Consider the following 11,133-nt stretch of genomic DNA (forward strand, 5'->3'; position numbering starts at 1 on the left):
TTTTTCTTTATCTTTTCTCGTACTTCTAAAGCACACTGCTGCACCTGTGAGTCGATATGTCAGTTCTGTATTTAATGACACTCACTGGGCAATAGAAAAGTCTTTAAAACCATAGCTAAAGAGCCACATGAAAAGTGCAGAGACAGAGGCTCAGATAAACAGTATACATTTAATTTCTGACCTTCAAAGTAGAAGTTTCAGAAAGAGCCCCTTGTTTCTTTAATGGCTGAAAACGAGTATGTCTCCTGGGCAGATGGGTATGAGCATCTCCTAGACTCCTGAGAAGCATTTATATTTTTGGCTTACAGAATTTCAGCCAAAAGGGTTCAATCAAGCTTTATCTTTGGAGACCAGCTATCATCAGACTCCTCTCTGGTAAGGTATCTCTACGGTCATTTTAAAAACTGTTTTTAGTTTTATTTTTTAAAGATTTTTATTGAAATATAGCTAACATACAATGTTACATTAGTTTCAGATGTATACCATACTTATCAGCATTTATATACCTAAAGAAGTGATCGCCATGATATGTCCAGCAACCATCTGACACTGTACAAAGCTATCACCATATTATTGGCTATATTCCCTGTGCTGTAGACTACATCCCATGACTTTCTTGCTTTATACCTGGAAGTTTGAATCTCTTATTCCGCTGTACCTTCCTCTCCCTTTTTTGATTTTTCCATTACAGTTGATATTCAATACTTATAGTCATTTCTATAATAACTTCTTGACTATGTCATGATTTCTTTACATAGCAAAATAATAGTATTCAACCTCTTTAAATATGGAAAGTTAACTTTCTCCTTTTTTTTTTTTCTTTTCTTTCCTGCATTCGAGGAAATTACAAAAACCTATTTCACTATCAGCGCTGAAACTACAGGTGGAATGCAAATACAGAGCTGAGCTCTCCAGGCTACATATTTGGGTCATTAAACTCTATTGAGAAAGAAAACAGGAGACAGACAAGAGAGAAGGGTGTGTACGTGTGTGTGTGTGTGTGTGTGTGTGTGTGTGTCTGTAGATAAACAGGGTACAGGGCTGAACTCTGGAAGGACTAGGGGTAGCACAAGATATAAAGTGTTGTAGACTGAAATATGTGCCCCCTCCTAAATATATCACGTCCTAATCTCTGGAACGTTAAATATTACCTTATATTAAAACCCGATCATTATATATAGGCATTATATAATGGAATTTCACTTTCAAGAATAATGACCATGTAATTCCCATGTTCAACACAAAATTTCATGAAACCTGAAAAGAAGATCTTTGCAGATGTAATTAACTTAAGAATCTGGAGATGGAGAGATTATCTGCAATTATCAAGGTGGGCACTAAAAGACAGTCATATGTATCTTTATAGGAGGGAGGTAGAGAGGAATTTGAGAGATGAAAGAGGGGAAGACGATGTGGACACAGAGGCAGAGATTGGAGTGATACGGTCACAAATCAAGAAAGCCAGCAGCCACCCGAAGCTGAGAGAGGCAAGGAAGAGAGCGAGGCCAGCCCCGCCAACACCTTGATTTCAGCTCAGTGACACTGTCAAGATCCTTAACTCAATCACATCTACAATGGTTTCCCCTCACTTTAGGTTCCCCAATCTCTAGAAATTATTTTATTCTTACCCTCCAAATACTTGATAAAGCTTCTTGTATAGAAAAGAGAAAATAATTCTATATATAATTATATATAATTCTCTGTCTGTCTGTCTCTCTCTCTCTATATATATATATACACATACACCCACATATATGTATATATATAATTCTCTATATAATATATATTTTGTATATATTATATTTATTAAGTCATATTCATTAAGTCATATTTTCTCAAACAAATCTAAGAATATAGGCATATCTATTCATCAACTAGTGAAACTTTTGATGCAAAGATACATTGACATTTTTCCTTTTTTGAAGAGCCATTGCCCATGTCCAAGCCTAGAGACACTCAGGAGGAGATCTGGTATAATCTGGCCTTTTCCTATTGTCCCAGTGGCTCTGAACATTGCCTAGAAGCCAATTCAGTTCTGCGTGGTTTGTTTAAGGAAGATTAGAGTTCAGGCTGATGTCTTTTTATCTCCTTAATTGTCAGAGAGCACAGCAGGGTCCTGAGGCTGTCCCCCACCAAGCCGTCTGCTTCATGATCACTCCTCTTCTGCTTCTGAGCATTTTGTAGGAAGGAGGAGATCTCTAACAGAACCAGCTACTGTGTTATGGGTTTATTATTTTAGCCCCTTCTAAGCACTCAGATAAACCTTGGATACAAAGAAGACTTGTCAAAGGTTAGAGAAAAAGCTCTATAAGCCATACATTGTCAATAAAATTCTATTGAATTCACCTCCTCATTCTTTTTCTGCTTGTCTTTAAAATCCTCAATTGATTTTTTTTTTTTTTCCAGAATGCACAGTGTCACCCAGCTAGAGTTTCTAGTTGTTGGCAGGGAGTTCTCAGTGAAATAACAATTATTTGGTGCTGGTTTTGCAAAGTCAGCAAGTATATCACACAAAAACAGGGAAACTTTTCCCCCACAGCTCTTCTGGGGACGGGTGTGTGTGTGTGTGTGTGTGTGTGTTTGGTAAAATTCATTTTTCCTGCTCACTGTCTTTTGATTGTGCACCTGCAGTTTGATCATGTACTATATAACTCACCTTTGCTTAATCTGATTATACTTGACTGAAAATGAAAAGTAGTGTTTATACAATCTATTGAAGAGTTTGTAAGGAGAAACTGTTTAAAATTTTAGCACATTGTTATAGTTAAAATGCAGGGTTTCTTTACCTTATCACTGTTGACATTTTGGGCTGAATAATTCTTTTTTTTTTTTTTTTGTGAAGAGAACGTCCTGTGCATTAGAGGATGTTAGCGGCACCCCTGGCTTCTACTGATTAGGTGCCAGTAGCACCCCTTCCCCATTTGGAATAATAAAAAATGAGCGTTGTCCAATGTCCCTAGGAAATTAGGGGTTGAAAACCACTAGTTTAAACTGTAAATCCATTTTGAGAAGATTTTTGGAGCAGTCTGAGGAGACTGTGTTGAAAACTGTATTAGAAAGTGTTGTAGCCAGCCTCCAAGATGGCTCCCCAAAATCCAGCTTCCTGGTATTCACACCCTTTGGTAGTCCTCCTCTACACTGAATAGAGCTCACCTGTGTGACCAGTAGGATACTGTGGGACTGACAGAGTGTGATGAGGAGACAATGCTTTCTTACTTACCTTGGGGACAGTAGAGCCATGTCATTAGAAAACTAAGTAGCGCTATGGAAAAGTGCATATGGCCAAGAGCCTCATGAGGAAGCCACCTTGGCAGTGGCACCTCCAGCCGCTGTCGAGCCACGAGGTGACTATAGCCCTGGACAATATCGTGACTGCAACCTCAGGAGAGGCCCTGAGCCAGAATCACGGAACAAGCCCCTCCTGGATTCCTAATGATCCGAAACTGATTATTCTTTATTATTGTTTTAAGCCTCTAAGTTTGGGGATAATTTGTTACACAACAACAGGTAACTAATAGAGAGAATTTTGAACAGATGAAAATCCAAGCAAAGAAAACATTTCTCTGCCCAGTAGTTTGTTTTTTCAGTCAGAGAGGTTTTCTTTGGTCTAGTTAAACAAAATTTTAAGAGTGGAATACTACTGATCATAGCATAACTAACAGAAGAAAGGTAGAAAGCATATGAAGAGAATGAAACTAGAGTTTTTGTTGGGAAGAAACAGAAAGCCTACTGTAACTGGCTAAATTTAGGGAGAAGCCTAATTTGTAAAATAATGGCATTAAGCAAATAAATCATGTATTATCTTTGTAATTGTTGGCTTTTTATGTATTAATAGATTGGGTTCCACTTAAAATATCATTATAGGATATTACAATACTAATCTATCTTTGTTTAAAAAATTACAATAACCACAGTTTATTCTGTAAAATTACGCTGTCAAGGTTGTGTATCAGCTAGCTATCGTCACACTAACATTGCATAACAAAGCACCTCAAAACCCAGGGATATAAAGAAACAGGTATTTATTTCTTACTCATGCACCCTAGGGTCCACTACAGTCTGGCTGATCTTGACTGGACTTGGCTCCAGGTTGTAGGTTCAGTTCATCTCTGCTTCACACGTCTCTCATTTTCCTTAGGACAGCAGCTTGTTCAAGGCATGCTCTTCTCATGGCCGTGGCAGAAGTCCAAGAGTATAGAATAGAAACATATGATATCTCTTAACGTTTTGACTCAGAACTAGGATGCTGTCCCTTCTGCCCACATCCCACTGGCAAAAGCAAGTTATATGGCCAAGCTTAACGTCACGGGGAAGGGAAGTATACTCTACCCGTGGAGGCTGGGAGAGGTGGGGTAGGAAGAAATAAATATATGCTAATAATAGTCTAATCTATGGGTTGTTTTTTTCTTTTCTTTTTGTCCATTTCTATGCATATATTAATTTTATACTATTGTAGACAAAACCTTGTTTCACAATTTGCAACCATGACATGTTTCACAATTTACAAAGTTGATTAAATGTATTACAAGGCTCTACTTTCTATCACTTGTCTGACAGGTACAGTATTTTTTTCCTTTGGTTCACCAGGTAATCATATTAAAACATTGTGGGGGATGGTGAGGCTTACACCACGGAGGAGGTATTAATTCGGAATGCATTCAACTGTAAATATCATGAAACTCAATTCATAGTTGCTGAAACAAATAGTTTATTTTTCTCATATGACAAGCACTTTAAAGGAAGACAATATTGGGTGGGTGATATCATCGAAGATCCAGGTCTTTATCTCTTTCTGCTCCGTGATTGTTAGTGCATCGGCTTTTGTCTTCATGGTCATAGTACGGGTGGCGCAGTTCCATATGTCCAGAGTACATCCCAGGCAGAGAGAAATGACAGAGGACCATGGCAGCTGACACAATCTCCTCTTGTGTTCAGAAAGCAAAACATTCCCAGATCCACCCTCAGTGCATGTTCACTTATATCTCATTAGAAAATAAAGTTTCAAGCATTATAGCCTTTAGTTATTATTTTTCAAAGGCAAGGGTGAATGCCATTGAAAAAGGGTGTTGAGTCAATCTACAGTCTCTACCACGAGGAGACACACATGATTCCTCTACCCACATGCCCCTATCTCTAAGCAATCCTGACCTTCAGGTATCTACTTGTAACACAATATACATCTCATGGGTACCCCCTGACTAAATGATAACCTTGAACCTGGGTCTCTGTTCCACTTAGGAACTTGTCCATCTGAGCTTTTCATCAGGACACATAGAAATTAATTCTGAGTTTTCTGGATCGATTTAGAAGTTCTGGTATTTTCAAGCAATGCTATAACTTTTACTAATTTGAAAAATACTAGGCAAAGCTATTATTTTAAGTTTGTATTCTTGGGCAAGTTACTTAACTACTTTGATCTTATTTAAAAACAACAACAACAACAACAAACTACTGTCTTGTTGGGTTGCTGTGATGATAATAGGCCACGTTTGAAAAAGAACTTCGTACGTTGCCTGGCACTTAGTAGTTGTTACTTGTAGCCAAATGCATTCCTAATTGATATACTCAGGGTGCTTTCAGCCTCACCATCTATCGCAATGTTTCCATGTAATACTCTGATGAATCAAAGAGGTAAGATGTACTGTCAAAAAAGGAATACTGTGAAATTTTATAATCAGCATCTGATATCGTACCATTATTGTTTCAAGATACTCCAACTCATTCTAATCCGCAGTTCAGCCTCCTTTAAATATTTTGGTAGCTTTGCATACAGTTTCAGAGCATGATAAGGCTACCAATAACACGTCCAGAGCCTGTACCCAGTACTGCTTTCATCAGGCTGCCAAGTCTGTTGCATTGCATATCAGGCTTCTAGAATAGTCATATGGTAAGAGGATGGGTGAATAAGACTTTCGAAAATATGAAGGGGAAATGTAGACTAATAGAAAATATCATACCTGAAACAAAACCTCTAGGCCAAATAGAAATTAGAGTCCTTCCCTTCCTGGCCCCTCATCACCAAAGCTCCTCTCTGCTCCCCCTTAGGGCTGAGATAGGGCGCTGGCGAGAGCAAGACAGTTTCTGCTTGTGTCACCTTTTTGTAGAGATAAAAGCATTTGCTTTTTTCTTTCTCTCTTATTCCTCAAATTCACCGGTTACCACACTTATGCATATGTTATTTTCCACTCACAGCTCTAATTGGGATTCAGGTCCAATTGCTCACCTAAAAATTTAGCTAGATCAAGAATCAATTAGACTATTCAGTCACTAATTGCATGTGACATTAACCCAGATAAATAGACACATGACCTGTTACAAACTCATTGGTAGGTTGAGTGTTCTTGTTGAATTTCCCTCAACCTCACACACTGGAAGTAATCATAGGTTCTCTCCCTTTATCTATCAAAGATAACCCCAGTAATTTGGGGGTGAAGAGAAAGTAACCATCAAAAATTTTAAAGGGAATTATTTCTTCCTATTGTTATCACCTCGAATGTGAGAAGGTTTAAATTTAATAACAGTCCTCAAGTCGAAGGTGTCATTTAAAATTTTTCATTCTGCACATACTTCCATGTTTAGATTAATTTTCATAATCTCTGAGTAGGTGCGTGGATACCTATATTGCTCTCTTGTCAACTGAAAGGCATAAAGAAAACGGTGATAGTGGTGGCGGTGGCGTTTTCTAAGTGTCATTAGCATCTAAACAAGGAAGAGGACAATCCTGACACTTCAGTAAGGTTTACCTAGACCCTAGATTCGCTTAAATTATCAAAAAAGACTGGGGCTTGAGAGTGCCTTAACAATCATACCCTCATTATACAGACAGTTGTTTGTTTAGTGTTTGTATGTATGCATATCAAATGCAGAGACCTCTGATGTGTGTGATACCTACACCCATAAGTTCAGTGCTGTAAGGGTGTCTACACAGAGGAGACTTGCCTAAATCAGTCCTAAAAAAGTGGACGTGGACATTGTGTTCCACTCCACAAATACTAAATGTTATTAATGATGTCCACCTGGGTGTGAATGAGTTCCTATTAGACCTTAGGTATCTCAAGAGCTGTGACCAAGGATCACCAATGCATCTCCAGCACTGGAGCAGGCTGACATAAAGCCACTTAGTATATATTGCTTGAATCCATAAGTTATTTTTGTTTGAGGACAGGTAAGTCTATTTCATATCAGCAAAAATTTAATACAATAATGCCAAGTTGGAGAGAATAAAGGAGAAGGAAGCATTGAAAGTGGGGTAAATGAGAAGAATAGCAGTTTCACAGTTTGGGTTGGGCCAGCACTGTCTCTTCCTATTTAGAAAAAAAAAAAAAAATACTCAGGTGTATCACTTTAAAAGTAGGTTCCAAGTATTACAGAAATATTTGTAACATCCTCTCTCCTCTTTATTTTCCACTTGGGCAACAGGTTAAAATAGCAGTCATCTCTCAAATATTATTGGTGGACCAATAATATTTCAGATTCAATACCATTTGCATAGGATGACACTCCATTCACAGAAAACATGAGAAACAATAATAATGCCTGACAGATTTTTGAAATAAATATTTTCCCATTAGGTATTTGCTTTAAATAGTTTTCTCAAGATTTTCATATTCAGAGTTCAAAAAAAAAAGCAAATAAAATATTCTTGGTCAGTTACATTTTATACTCTTGCGGCAGCCTGGTGAAGTGTGGCTGACCGTTGTCAAGGTCATCATCTAGGGCAGAGGTTCTCAGCCAGGGTGATTCTGCCTCCCAGGGGATCTTGGCTGTCAGAACTGGGAGGGAGGCTGCTCCTTGCCTCTAGTGAGATGCTGCTAAACGTCCTTCAATGCACTGGACACAGCTCCTCCACTATCCAGCGCCCAATGTCAACAGTGACATAGTAGAGAAATATCGGTCAGAGGTAGGAGGCCCTGCTCCCTAGAGGAGGGGAACCATATAATTTATCATTTAAACCAGGACATGCTTGAGATGGAAAGGAGATGATCCTATTAGTAGTTATGCCAGGATAACAGACATAAACAGGGGCAGTCTCAGGCAAAGCCCCTGGTCCCTGCACCTAACAACTATGTGAACCTGGCCAAACAGCATCCTCATCTGTAAAATCAGGTGACAAGATTAGCCCCCGGGTCTCTTCAGGCTTCCAAGGATATAAGCCCTTAGTGTCTCAGGCATACATTGTTTTTTATATGTCACCTTTGTCAGTCCGTAAACTCTTCCAGAGTAGGCCTCTGTCCTATTTAATTTTCTGTCTCTTTTACACTCTTAACACGAGCCCTGCAAAAATAATGTTTGTCGAACCATAGACTTTCCAGCAGATTTACAACTTCCCACATCAGCAAAATGTTAACATGAAAGATTTTAAAAACAAACATATTTTGGTCATACTTCTCCATGGGGAAAGCGGATGGGGTTTGACTTTCCCTTCCTGAGTTATTACTGTGACCATATAGTTTATCTTCTAACCCCTGACACTTTTGAGAGCAGAAGGGAATGCTATTAATAACTACACCAGGAGAATAGGCATGAACTGGGAGGTACGATTGCCCTAGCCGGTTTGAATGTCATTAGAATTCAAACTGTCCACTAACCACACGCGTGTGACTGGCAGACATATTATAACTGCTGACCCCAATTATAGGGCCTCTGTGAAGATAAAATACAGCTAATTCCTTTCATCCACTGGATACTGTTTGAATCTTCCCTTCATTCTTGCAAAGCCCAGAGCTCACCTTTCCCCACACATATTCCACATTACACTAGCTGACCTTTTAAGCAAATGGAAAAAGTCCAGGAGCTCGGCTCACATTAATCTCACTGAGCTTTAGCCCATTCCTCAGCTCATAGGTTTGGACAGCACATCATTTAGAGAATGCCGGGGCCCTTCGTGATTCACATGGGCGGGTGAGGAAAGGGAGGGCTCTCACCCTGTCATCTCCCTCCTTCAGATAAAAATGGCAAAGCGTTTCGCTCACCGTTGGGAGGTTGGGAGGTAAAAACAGGCTCCTCCCATTTACTTATCGACCTGTTTCCCTCATTCAAAGTGTCCTTGTGAGTATTATTTACCTCTCTATCTCAAGATCTTATGCACAGTGGGTGTTTAATATATGTCGATTGAATGAATGGATGGATGGATGAACCATGGAGAAATCCACTTGTCTCCAGTACGGATAGAGATCAATGACCCCATGCTATACCCCATAACAGTCTTGGGACTAAATACTTCAGCCGGACAGTCCCTTTCTTACCTCCCCTCTCTTGTCCTTACCTCCTTCACCAGATTGTCAGGCCTTGTACAAACCATGTAGCATTCCTGCTCTTCACTACTGGTTTGAGGCAGAGAAACTAATTTGATGAAAGTCCATTTCCACTTCTGGATATTTATGTGAAGAAAATAAAAACATTAACTCAAAAAGATATCCACACGTCTGTGTCCGTTGCAGCATTATTTACAATGGTCGAAACATGGAAGCAACCGTGATGGATGATGGATAAAGAAGATAGAGTATATACAATTGATCCTTGAACAATGCAGGAATTAGGGGTGCTGACACCTCCCATGCAGTTGAAAATCTGTGTATAACTTAAAAAAAAAAGATTTATTTATTTTAATTAGTTTCAAGTATACAGTACATTGGTTAGACATTTATAGAGTTTATAAAATGATCTCCCCAATTGCTCCTTCTCTTCTCTGGCCCTCCACCTAGCCAATATGTTACTGCAAACTGCATTCCCTATGCCATGCTCCCCGTCCCCGTGACCATCTATCGACTACTAATTTGTACTTCTTTAACCCTTCATCCCATTCTCCCAGGCCCCCAAAACCTGCTCCTCTCAGTCCATCACCAGTGCATATAACTTTTGACTCCTCAAAAACTTAACTACTAACAGCCAGTTGTATATTACTGTGTATATTTTATTGTAGTAAATGATAGAACAGACTAATAGCTACATCTATTTTATGCATTCATGACATACCTTTTCCTTAATTTTTTTCTTTTGATATTTCCAGGCTTTGTGGTTCATCTGCAAGTTTTTTTCAAATTGTCACAAATCTCCAAAAAATATTCTGATATATTTATTTTTTTAAATTTGTATCTAAGTGGCCTCATGCACTTCAAACCTGTGTTGTTCAAGGGTCAACTGTACATACAATGCAATGTTAGTCAGTCATAAAAAGAAAGAACTCTTACCATTTCTGACAACGCAAGTGAAACTTGAGGGCATTGTGCTAAGTGAAATCAGTCAGACAGAGAAAGACAAATACTGTCTGATCTCACTTACATGTGGAATCTAAAAAAAAAAAAAAAATGCATAGATACAGAGAAAAGATTAGTGGTTGCCAGAAGCTGAGAGTGGGGGATGGGCAAAATGAGCGAAGGGGATCAAAAGGTACAAACTTCCAGTTATAATATAAATAAGTCTTAGGCATGTAATATACAGTATGATGATTATAGTTAATAATATTGTATTGTACATTTGTCAACTATATCTCAATAAAAAAAAGAAAAGAAAGGAAATGCTACACTCTCCATCCAAAATTACAATGAACTGATGTCTACAGAAGGGTTTCTCAGCTGTAAAATACCATGATCACAGCAATTACCATCATTAACATTATTTCAGTTTGCTGGTGTCAGGTAACCTTGTAAAATGCTATTTTCTGAGCAGAGGAAATGAGGCTAGAAGGTCGGAAAGTTCTGTGCACTGGTAGTGATGATGCGTGGTCTTTTCTGCGGACCTGGACCTTTTGTGCACAGCCTCTCACATGCATCTTCATTCCCTAAATGCAGATAGTGAACTTTGTTTATTCTGGGCACTGTGCTAAATGCAAGGATTACAAAGTGACTAAGTAGTCTGGACCACTACCCTGCTTCCCAAGTCAAGGTATTCGAAATTTAACTGCCATGTCACTTAAGAGAAGTTTGAAAAACCATGTAACCTTCTCAACCATTATTCAGTGGATATCTCAAGTGTTTCATCATAAGTTTAAATATTTATAAAGGTTAGAATTACCAATGCATTATATATATGAAAATTTAAAAACAGATACATTGCTCATTTAAATGTATCCGACAGAATCTAAATACCATTTGATACCTATCGTTATTCATTTTTTTCATATAGAAAGAAATT

General features: G+C 38.5%; 1 long non-coding RNA gene across 1 annotated transcript; it reads right to left on the bottom strand.

Annotated features, from left to right (window-relative positions):
• Window positions 1-4,005: 4,005 nt before the first annotated feature.
• On the bottom strand, window positions 4,006-10,268 carry LOC120594304 (uncharacterized). The gene is made up of 3 exons (XR_005650541.1): window positions 10,191-10,268; window positions 9,266-9,370; window positions 4,006-4,163 (listed from the first exon to the last, which is right to left on the bottom strand). It is a non-coding gene; the product is annotated as an uncharacterized LOC120594304 (long non-coding RNA).
• Between the last annotated feature and the right edge of the window lie 865 nt (window positions 10,269-11,133).

This window comes from Pteropus medius, unplaced genomic scaffold (genome assembly GCF_902729225.1).
Source record: "Pteropus medius unplaced genomic scaffold, Ma_sr-lr_union100, whole genome shotgun sequence".
NCBI lineage: Eukaryota > Metazoa > Chordata > Mammalia > Chiroptera > Pteropodidae > Pteropus > Pteropus medius.